This window comes from Herpailurus yagouaroundi, unplaced genomic scaffold, assembly GCF_014898765.1.
Source record: "Herpailurus yagouaroundi ecotype Mexico unplaced genomic scaffold, PumYag 100, whole genome shotgun sequence".
Lineage (NCBI taxonomy): Eukaryota > Metazoa > Chordata > Mammalia > Carnivora > Felidae > Herpailurus > Herpailurus yagouaroundi.
Window position 1 is genome coordinate 17,156,847 of NW_024412391.1, and position 11,016 is coordinate 17,167,862.

Consider the following 11,016-nt stretch of genomic DNA (forward strand, 5'->3'; position numbering starts at 1 on the left):
GTTCAATTATGGAATTTAAAATAATGTGCCTGGGTGGCTCAGTCAGTTAAGCGTCCAGCTCTTGGTCTCAGCTCAGGCATGACGTTGCAGTTGATGGGATCAAGCCCTGCATAGGGCTCTACGCTGACAGCACGAAGTGTGCTTGGGATTCTCTCTCTTTCCCTCTCTCTCTGCCCCTCGCCCACTTGCATGCATGCTCTCTCTCTCTCAAAATAAATAAACTTAAAAGTATAAATAAATAAAATAGTGTTTGTTATATTTTATGTGGCATTCGTAGGAATCCCAAGTATACTTTTCAGCTTTTGTCAAATGTAAAGTATATGACAGGAAAAACAATCCAAAAAGCCATAGGCAGCAAAACTCAAAAAGAGGGGGAAAAAAAAGGAAGAAAAATGAGGTAAGATCTAAAGGAACTGAGAAATGAAGTATTAAGATAAACCTAACAGTTTCAAGGTGCTTGGCTTGCTCAGTCGGTAGAGCATGTGACTCTTGATCTCAGGGTTGTGAGTCTGAGCCCTATATTGGGTGTAGAGATGACTTCAAAATAAAAAAAAATAACAATAAAATAAAAGATAAAACTAACAGTTTCCTAATGGGTTTCATATTCTTTTCAGTAAACTTCTGACCTCTCTCCTACAAGGTACTATGTAACTACATAAATCTGCAGGAATAAAAAACTTTCCAGCAGTAGTGTAAGTATAAACACTATTCAGCTAGAAAGTAAGAAGTTAGGGGAGAAAATGGAAATAAAAAACAGTAAATGAATTTCAGACACTGGAACAGTATCAACAAAGCATACCTTTTAATGTCCATAAAAAAAAAACATGAAATAAATACTACAAATCACTTGATATATATTATGTACAAAGTATTGTATTAAACGATGGGGCACAAATATGAAGTGGAATCAAACAAATGTATCAGGCAAGATAGAGCTATAAATACTATAAACTTTCAGGTGACCTTTAAAAATATGAAGCTCAAAAATAATAAATTTAGGAAGGGAAAGACTTTAAAAGTCAAGAGGTCTATAAGTATTGTTTGATCCCATTTATATGAAATATCCAGAACAGGCAAATCTACAGAGATAGAAAATAGATTCGTGGTTGCCTGGAGGTGGTGAGGGCAGAGTGGAGTAGGAGGAGGAATAGGGGAGTGATTACTACAGGTTTCTTTTTGGGATGCTGAATATGTTCTAAAATAAGATTAGATTATAGTGATGGTCGCACAACTTTATAAACATAAAAGAAACACTGAATTGTAGGGGTGCATGGGTGGCTCATTCGGTTAAGCATCCAACTTCAGCTCAGGTCATGATCTCACAGTTCATGAGTTTGAGCCCCGCATCAGGCTCTGTGCTGACAGCTCTGAGCCTGCTTTGGATTCTCTGTCTCCCCATCTCTCTGAGCCCAAACACTGAACTGTATACCTTAAATGAATGAACGTCACAGTATGAAAATATATCTTAATAAAGCTATTTTTAAAAGTCAAGAGATCTATTTATTTTCAAAAGCTAGAACATTCTACCAAAAGAGAAATTCAGCCCACCACACAAGCTTCAAGATCTTTTTTGTTTCAACAAAGGAAAAGATTCAGCTCAGCATTGATGCTGTCTCCAAAAGCATAAACCCTACTAAAGCTCCCTAATGCCTCCCTCAAAGTTATAGCTTTTTAATACTCAAATTTTTCTACTTCCTTATATCACAATACTCTGTCAAACTGATCTTCTTTAGGGTCTACAATAAAAATGAGTTTAGTGTATATGATAAAAACAAGATCCTGAAGATAGTATAGGGATTTAAAAATCATCCCATAAATTCTAAAACTCAGACTTAGAAATTACTAGTTTAAATTAGAACCAAGAGTACAATAGTAAACGTAGATCAAAATAGCAAGTCTAAAAAATCCTCAAAAGAAATTATTTCTCACTTTCATCTGTCTCTCTAGATATTTCCCCTCACCATTTTTTTCTTAAAACAGATAATTTGACATTTTCAGTGCTTTTACTCTTGTGTTATAAGAACTACGACATAAACTAGAAGTAGTACTATCATTTATCCAATCATAAAAGACTAGAAACTCATCCTCCTCTCTTATCACACAGTGCGTCCACCCCAACACACAATTGTCACCACATTCCATCAATTCTACCCCCATCTTAATATCTCTCTTATTAGATTTCTTCTATTTCCTGTCTTAGGACAGGCCTTTATCTTGTCCTACTTGGATAATTACAACAGCCTGACTGCTTTCTTTGCCTTCTATACTACCCTCACCTCCACCTCATATCCACACTAATCCACACAAATTTCCAAATCTAATAAGGATAATGTAAACTCTATAAACTAGAGAGCACATGCATGCACGCGCGCGCACACACACACACACACACACTCTTTAATTAAATTGATATTTTCTGTTCATGTTATTTTATAACCCATTTTGTTTTCACTTAAAATATAATGATCGGGGCGCCTGGGTGGCTTGGTCGGTTAAGCGTCTGACTTCGGCTCAGGTCATGATCTCACGGTCCGTGAGTTCGAGCCCCGCGTCGGGCTCTGTGCTGACAGCTCAGAGCCTGGAGCCTGTTTCAGATTCTGTGTCTTCCTCTCTCTCTGCTCCTCCCCTGTTCATGCTCTGTCTCTCTCTGTCTCAAAAATAAATAAACGTTAAAAAAAAAAAAAAAAACCATTTAAAAATATAATGATCACTTAAGTATGCCTGGGCAACATAATTTCTGATGGCTGTATATTATTACATAATATGGATGCATCGTATTTTATTATGTCTTTATAACATAAATAATATACTCATGTTGTATTAATGAACAAAAAAGTTTCTCTTCAATGTTTTCTCTTGCTTATCTTTCCTTTAAAACCTATTTATATCTAAAATTAAAACTACATTATCTTTGTTAATATAAAATCATCTTTGTTTCATCTTTTATTATATTTATTACATTCTAATTTGAATAAGTTACTATATGACTTATTACTCTATGCTATTAAAACTTTCTGAGTATAGGGGCGCCTGGGTGGCTCAGTCGGTTGAGCGTCCGACTTGAACTCAGGTCACCATCTCGCGGTCTGTGAGTTCGAGCCCTGCGTTGGGCTCTGGGCTGATGGCTCAGAGCCTAGAGCCTGCTTCCGATTCTGTGTCTCCCTCCCTCTCTGCCCCTCCCCTGTTCATGCTCTGTCTGTCTCTGTCTCAAAAATAAATAAACGTTAAAAAAATTTTTTTTAAATAAAAAAATAAAAAAATAAACTTTCTGAGTATATATTCTATTTTATTCAAGCTTTGGATGCCTCCTCCACCACCACTCCTACCTCAGCATCTAGCTCAGTATCATTATTAAATTAGATACTTGATACGAGCAATTTATCCAGATAAGGTTACCCTAATAAAAACATTATGTCCATTATGCTACCTAAACTTCTGTGAGATGACACTATGGTTCAGGGCTCTTCCCAGGTACGATTCTTCAGCATTTCCTTTCATTTTGTGAGTTACTCCTATTATCCTTATAATATCCCCCTTCTCTCACCCTCCCTTTCTTTTTTGCTTAAGTCAACTTGCAACCAAAGAAAACTGAACTGATAAAGGCTGGAACACTTTATAATTGTTCAACAGACATTTGTTGAGCAAAATAGTGAATGAATGTACTGAAAGTCAGTTAAATGTACACTGAGAAGGAAGAAATGGATACAGACAAGCAACGGGAATATATTGAAACAGAAAGATACTGACTACACCTACAGTAAGTCTCTGTACCAAAACAATTATCTTCATTTTAAACATGTTTCCCTATTGTCCTCATCCTTATGGTTGTTCTGGCCAAAAGCTCTGAAGTCATCCTTAATTCCTCTCTTTCTTTCAAACACAAGTCGAATCCATTAGCATATCCGGTTTAATCTACTTTCCAAATATATGCAAAATCTAACTCACTCCTCTCATCTTCACTGCTATTTTCAGATCCAAACTATCATCATCTCTCATCTGGTCATTGGAGTAACCTCCTAAATGGTCTCCTTACTGACCCCTTTCAGTCTATTCTCAACTTTGCAGCCACAATGATCTAGTTAAAACTTAGGTCAGAGCATGCCACACTCTGCTTGAAACTTTCTAATGGTTTCCTATCTCATTCAGACCAAAAGCCAAAGCCTAAAATCCTTAATATGACCTATCGAGACCATGTATGATATGTCTCCCTGTTACCAGCTGGCCTCATCTATACAACTCTCTCTTACTCTACTCCAGCTGCACTGGCCTCTTTGCTATTCCTTAAAATCGCTAGTATAACCCCCCTCAGAACCTCTGCACTTGCCAAACACTCTGCCAGTACACTATTTCTTCACTCTCTTATAAAAAGCAACTCTGTTAAGGTCATGCCATTCAATTATGTCATTTCCTCCTCTCCTAGCTGTCATCTATTAAATTCATCTCTCAGATTCTAGTCATCCTAAATTCCATCATTAACCTGGGCTTAGCAGATGAAAGTTAGGTGGAAATTGTTGGATGGGGCTTCTGGGAAGGCCTTTTTTTTGCCTTCGCCCTTCCTCCTTCTTGATGGTTATAATACAGAAATAATGCCTTGAGCTCCAGAAGTCACCTTGGACCATGAAAGTACAGAAGCAACAGAATGATGAAGCAAAATGACAGGAGTCATTGGGGACAGAGTCCCTAATCTTTGCGGAGTTACCATACCAACCTTGTAATGCTTATCTCTGTATTTCTTTGTAAATACAATACATACATTCTTAAGGTTACAGGTAAGCAGAATTAATAAATCACCCAAATAACTTATTCAGAATGTAATAAATACCATAAATGCTATAAAAGATATGAAACGATGATGATTTTACATGAAGACAGTGTATTTTATGAGAAAATAAACTCATGTGCATATAAACCATTGTTTTTGGTGGTTACTGCCAAATGCAGCTGAATCTAATTCCAAGTATAGTTTTTCCAGTGCACATTGCACACAGATCTGTTAGAAGGAAGCAGTTAGAAAGTGGATATTGATGGGGCACCTGGGTGGCTCAAGTCAGTTAAGTGTCTGACTTCCACTCAGGTCATGTTCTTGCAGTTTGTGAGTTCAAGCTCCGCATTGGGCTCTGTGCTGACATCTCAGAGCGTGGAGCCTACTTCAGATTATGTGTCTCCCTCTCTCTCTGCCGCTCTCCCACTCACACTCTCTCTCTCAAGAAATGAATAAATATTAAAAACAAAAACAAAAACAAAAACTGGATATTGAGTAGACAACCAGAAGTTCTGCAACATCAGGTGATTTCAACAATGCATGTAGGTGGCCCATGAAGATCTGGCCTTTAAGTTCCTTCAGCTTATCTCTAATGATGTTCTCCTTCATTCTACCTCAGCTAATCACTACCAAAATTACACTCCAGATCTTATCATCACCAGAAATTGTTCCATGTCCAGAAGACCTTATTTGGGTAATTTGCTCTCTGGCCTCTCCTTTTAGCTTGTTTGTTCAATTACTCCTACTATTCTCTCACACTGACTTCAGGTCACTGATCCTTTTCCTTTCAACCTCTTGGCCATTTCCTTTATTCCCATTCCTTCTTTTTTTTAAATTTTTAAAAAATGTTTATTCATTTTTGAAAGACAGAGATGGAGTGTGAGCAGGGGAGGGGCAGAGAAAGAGAGAGAAACACAGAATCTGAAGCAGGCTCCAGGCTCTGAGCTGTCAGCACAGAGCCCGACACGTGGCTCAAACTCATGAACCGTGAGATCATGACCTGAGCCGAAGTTGGACACTTCACTGGTTGAGCCACCCAGGCGCCCCTATTCCCTTTCCTTCTTATCCATGATTTCTTACCCTTACATCCCAGGAATCACCATTGTAATACAATCACCATTGTAATAACTCTTTACATCCTCTGAGCCCCATAAGAGCATGTCCAGTTTGTCTACTAGCCACTCCCACTTAGATGTTCCACAGATATCTCAAACGCAACATGTTTAAAATTAAGGTAGCTTCTCCCACTACTATTTTACCTCCTATGTTGGTGAATGACACCACCATCCACCCAAATATCCTATCCATCCAAATGCCCTAAATGACCATAACGCTCTTCTCTTTCACTTCTTCCTACAATAACCAGAACCTGGTTCTACCTCTGGGGTGACTCTAAAAAAATTCATCTTCATCTTTCCAATCCCACTATTAGGGCCCTAGTTTATACTTCCATATCTGAAACAGATTATTAACCATTCTTTCTGCGTAAGGTACTAACTGTTCTTCCTGCTTCTACTCTAATGCATTCTCCCCATTCTCCATACTGCATCTGAAGTAATCTAAAATACAAGTCTGATCGTGGCACTCTCCTATTAGTTCACAAATACTTAGGACATTTTCTAGTCTCCTATTTCTTTGCACACTACTATCATCATTCCCTCAGGTTACTTTAAGTCACTAGGAACATGGCTACCAGCAGCTCCGACTAATCTCAGAAAGTAAAGAAACAGAATTTGATGCATGTAAGTAGATATTATTATTCAAAATATTCATTTCCCCTCCCTCCTGGAGGATTAGACGTTCTGCCCAGTTGATGTCAGGTTCCTGCACAGCTGATGTCAGGCTTGGCCATATGACCTGTTGTAGACCAAGAAATATGAGGAAATTACACATCTTACATCTGAGTAGCAGCTTTCAGAGTAATGTCTCATTTCCCTGTATCACAAGGTTAATATCTTAGACAAGAGGTGCATCTCTTGCCTGGGTCCTAGAAATGGGCTGCAAGATAAAAATGCAGCATTAGCAAAAAATAAACCTTTATTATTATAAGCCACTAAAATTGGGGGATTGTTGGTGCGCCTGTGACTCAGTCAGTTAAGCGTCTGACTTTGGCTGAGGTCATGATCTTGTGGCTTGTGGGTTGGAGCCCCGCGTTAGGCTCTGTGCTGACAGCTCAGAGCCTGGAGCCTACTTGGGATTCTGTGTGTCCCCCTCTCTCTGTCTTTCCCTCATTTGCCCTGTATGTCTCTCAAAAATAAACATTAAAAAAATTTTTTTTAATAAATAAATAAAATAAAATTGGGGGATTGTTTGTTGGCACAATATAACCTAGCCTAAACTGACTTATATAGCATAAAAAAGGACTCTGACGACGCTAGTTTTGATCACATCCCTTGCTTAAAACCCTTCAGTGACACCCATGTGCCTACTGATGTCCAAATTCTATCACAGTATAAAGGCTCTTTCTGATATGATCCTGCTTGTCTCTCCAGCCTCATTTCCTGGGACTCCCCTTTATATTCCATATTGCAACCATACTATAGGATTATTTTAAGATTTCTCCATCATGTTGGTCCTTACCCTCCATCTACTTATACATGCTGTTCTTCATTAAAAAAAAAAAAAGTTTTTCCTCCAGTAACATCCCAATCCACCCAAAATGTCCATACTTCCTTTAAGAATCCACTTAAACTGGGGCACCTGGGTGGCTCAGTCGGTCAAGCATGCGACTCTTGATTTCAGTTCAGGTCATGATCCCAGTGTCATGCATGGTATTAGGCCCTGAGTTGGGCTCCATACTGGGCATGGAGCCTGCTTAAGATTTTCTCTCTCTCTCTCTCTCTCTCTCTCTCTCTCTCTCTCTTTCTCTGCCCCTCTCCTCTGCTCACACTTGAGCTCTCTATCTCTAAAAAAAAAAAAAAAAAAAAAAAAAAAAAAAAAAAAGAATACACTTAAACAGAGCTTCCTCTGTGGAGGTTCATATAAACCTACTACCTTAAATACAACTGATTGCTCCATCACAGGATTCTAAACATCCTCTATTAGCAATTATCGTGCTATTTATATAAATGTGTATCTCTTCAACTATATTGTGAATTCCTTAAGAGACAAGACCATGTCTTACTCATCTTTGAGTCCAAGAATCTAATGCAGTACTTGGCACATAACAGAGGATCAATATAAGCTTATACAGTGCTAATATAGAGTCTTTTTTCAGCAAAGTTGGATACAAAAAGATGATACAGACCTTTTAACATACATTATGTTAAAAGATGCTACAGAAAATCAAACCTATTCCACTCTTATTTTGCTTCTATATTTCTTCTTCAAGAATAATCTTCCAGATTGGAAAGAGCAGAACACACATGTTTAAGAGGAAACTGAAGTCTGAGACAGAAGAAAAAATAACAAAAGAGCATCCAGTAACTTTTTAGTACATTCAAATCTCTAGAACCAAATAAATTATAGCCTAAAACATTGAGATCTCCATGATAGCTCATGGAAAATAGAAAAGAAGCTAGAAGACTAGAAACAAAATTCTATTTCAATTTCCTCAATTTCAAAGGAAAAAAGAGAGAGACTAAATTCTCAGAACTACAGATTAAGAGTTTACCAAAGAGTCCCAGCAAAATTCTATGCCAGATTTTTGCAGGGTAGGGAAGGGGTATAGATAGCACCAGAAACCAGAATTGGCTCAATAAGAAAAAAAATCAGGCTGACCTAATTTTATTTTTGGCAAAATTACTAGACTGAAAGATAAGATAAATAACATAGAGTAGGTCAAATACATCTTGTTGAAATCAAGATAAGATTTCTCATGCTAGTCAGGTAATGGTTTTAAAATTGGTTAAACAACCATCCTCACATTATTAATCAATGGCTTAATATCAATCTGGATGGAAGGCTCTAATGTTAGCAAGGCTCTTTATTTGGCCTTGCTGTGGTAGATGTTTATCAACACGCTGAAGATTTAAGAGGTAGTTTATATATTTTGCTAGTAATATAAAGCTAGGAAGATTAGATAATGCCATGAAAGACACAATCAACAAAATAAAAAATATCTGAAGAGATAAAAACAATGGACTGAAAATACAAAACGAAATTTATGAAGGATAAATGTAAATATAGTTATTTAAAAAAAGTATAATGCTGGTAAGAAATTAATTTTAACATTAGTTGATCATTACTTGAGAATTTAGTTGTGTTAAATAACAAAAATTCAAGATCAATAAAGATCAAATTGGCTTTATTTAACAATTCATGAATTAAGCAGTATCCCATCTAGCAAATAGAAAGAAGCTCCAAAGAGCTACAGAAAAGGAAAGGTTTTCAGAGGCAGAGAGGGAATGAGAAAAGGAAGTCATTAGTGAAAAAATTGTTTCTGGCAAGGTCACCTTCCTTTGGAGAAAATCAGGGTCTATGAAGCAGGATAACCCTACTGGTGCTGGCTAGAAAATTCCAGACTGACCAGTTAAGATTACATTCCTAGGGAAGGTCAAAACTGCAATTAGGTTAAATATTAATTAAATCTTGGTTTGGTGAGGTGGGCCTAGTACAAGTGACTCCATTTTGGACCTGTTGTTACTTTTTAACAATTGAGTGTTAAGTTCAAGATGAGCCTTCATTATGAAGTTTCAGCTTAAAAAGCCTACACAAACTCAATTAATAAAATAACAGTACAGGGGCGCCTGGGTGGCGCAGTCGGTTAAGCGTCCGACTTCAGCCAGGTCACGATCTCGCGGTCCGTGAGTTCGAGCCCCGCGTTGGGCTCTGGGCTGATGGCTCAGAGCCTGGAGCCTGTTTCCGATTCTGTGTCTCCCTCTCTCTCTCTGCCCCTCCCCCATTCATGCTATGTCTCTCTCTGTCCCAAAAATAAATAAAAACGTTGAATAAAATAACAGTACAGTGACCTGTACAAAGAAGAAAACTGCAACAGGTCAAGCAACATCCTAGAATCATGATTCGGTATATGACCTCTTACAGGTGACACTAACCATATATAATAAATCTAGAAAAGGATAACCAGGAAGGTGGTAACAAGGCTGGCAAACTAAATCATATGAAGAATGACCAAGAGGGGCGCCTGGGTGGCTCGGTCGGTTAAGCGTCCGACTTCGGCTCAGGTCATGATCTCACGGTCCGTGAGTTCGAGCCCCGCGTCGGGCTCTGGGCTGATGGCTCAGAGCCTGGAGCCTGCTTCGGATTCTGTGTCTCCCTCTCTCTCTGCTCCGCCCCTGTTCATGCTCTGTCTCTCTCTGTCTTAAAAATAAATAAACATTAAAAAATTAAAAAAAAAAAAAAAAAAAAGAACGACCAAGAGAATCAGGAATGATTTCCACAGAGAAGCTCTGATGCAGGAAAAGGAACATTTAGAGCTGTTTCCAAGTATTTGAATGACTATTAAAGGGTAGGAATTATGCTTTTACATATTTTAAACTTATTCTCCATGCACACAGTTTCAAGCTTTTCATATAATAAATGCTCAGATATTTGAACTTCAAGATCAACTTACCTGTTGATGGATGGCTAAGCCAACAAAGACAGTTGTTATAAAAGGTTATCTGAGGTGATATGAATGACAACTCAACAAAAAGGTAAGGTTGAAGGAAGAAGACTTAAAAATCAAAATAACAACATTTTTTTCTTTCTTTAAAAAAAATTTTTAATGTTTATTTTTTAGAGAGAGAGAGAGAGAGACAGTGTGAGCAGGGGAGGAGCAGAGAGAGAGGGAGACACAGAATCCTGAGCAGGCTCCAGGCTTTGAGCTGTCACCACAAAGCCCAACACAGGGCTCAAACCCACAAACCATGAGATCATGACCTGAGCCGAAGTTGGACACTCCACTGACTGAGCCACCCAGGAGCCCCGAACTAATAATATGTTTTAAAAGCCTTAACTGAAAGAAGCTACGGAGGATATGTGAGACATATTACCCTAAATTTTAGAATTTACCTTACATCAGATGATATCCTTGATCATACCACTAGTTCTATTTTATTCCGTTTGTAAATATTTCCCCATAATGGAAAGAGTCCTTGTTTTCACTCTTTACAAAGTGAAAACCGAGGCTGATGGAAGCTATTTGCTCAGCACCAACAGCATAACAATGGTTAACCTTCAATAAGAAACCCAAGCTTTTCACTCACAAGTTTTGTTAAAACCACTGGACTCATCAGGGAGGCGGTAAACAAGTATAGTACTTAATTTAGCAACTCAACCCCAGTTTGGTCATAATTTTGGTTTCACTTTTGTTA

The 11,016-nt window shown here is 38.0% G+C and overlaps 1 protein-coding gene across 1 annotated transcript in view; it reads right to left on the reverse strand.

Moving 5' to 3' along the window:
* AHCYL2 (adenosylhomocysteinase like 2) overlaps positions 1 to 11,016 on the reverse strand; it is a 171,925-nt gene that overhangs the window by 129,987 nt on the left and 30,922 nt on the right.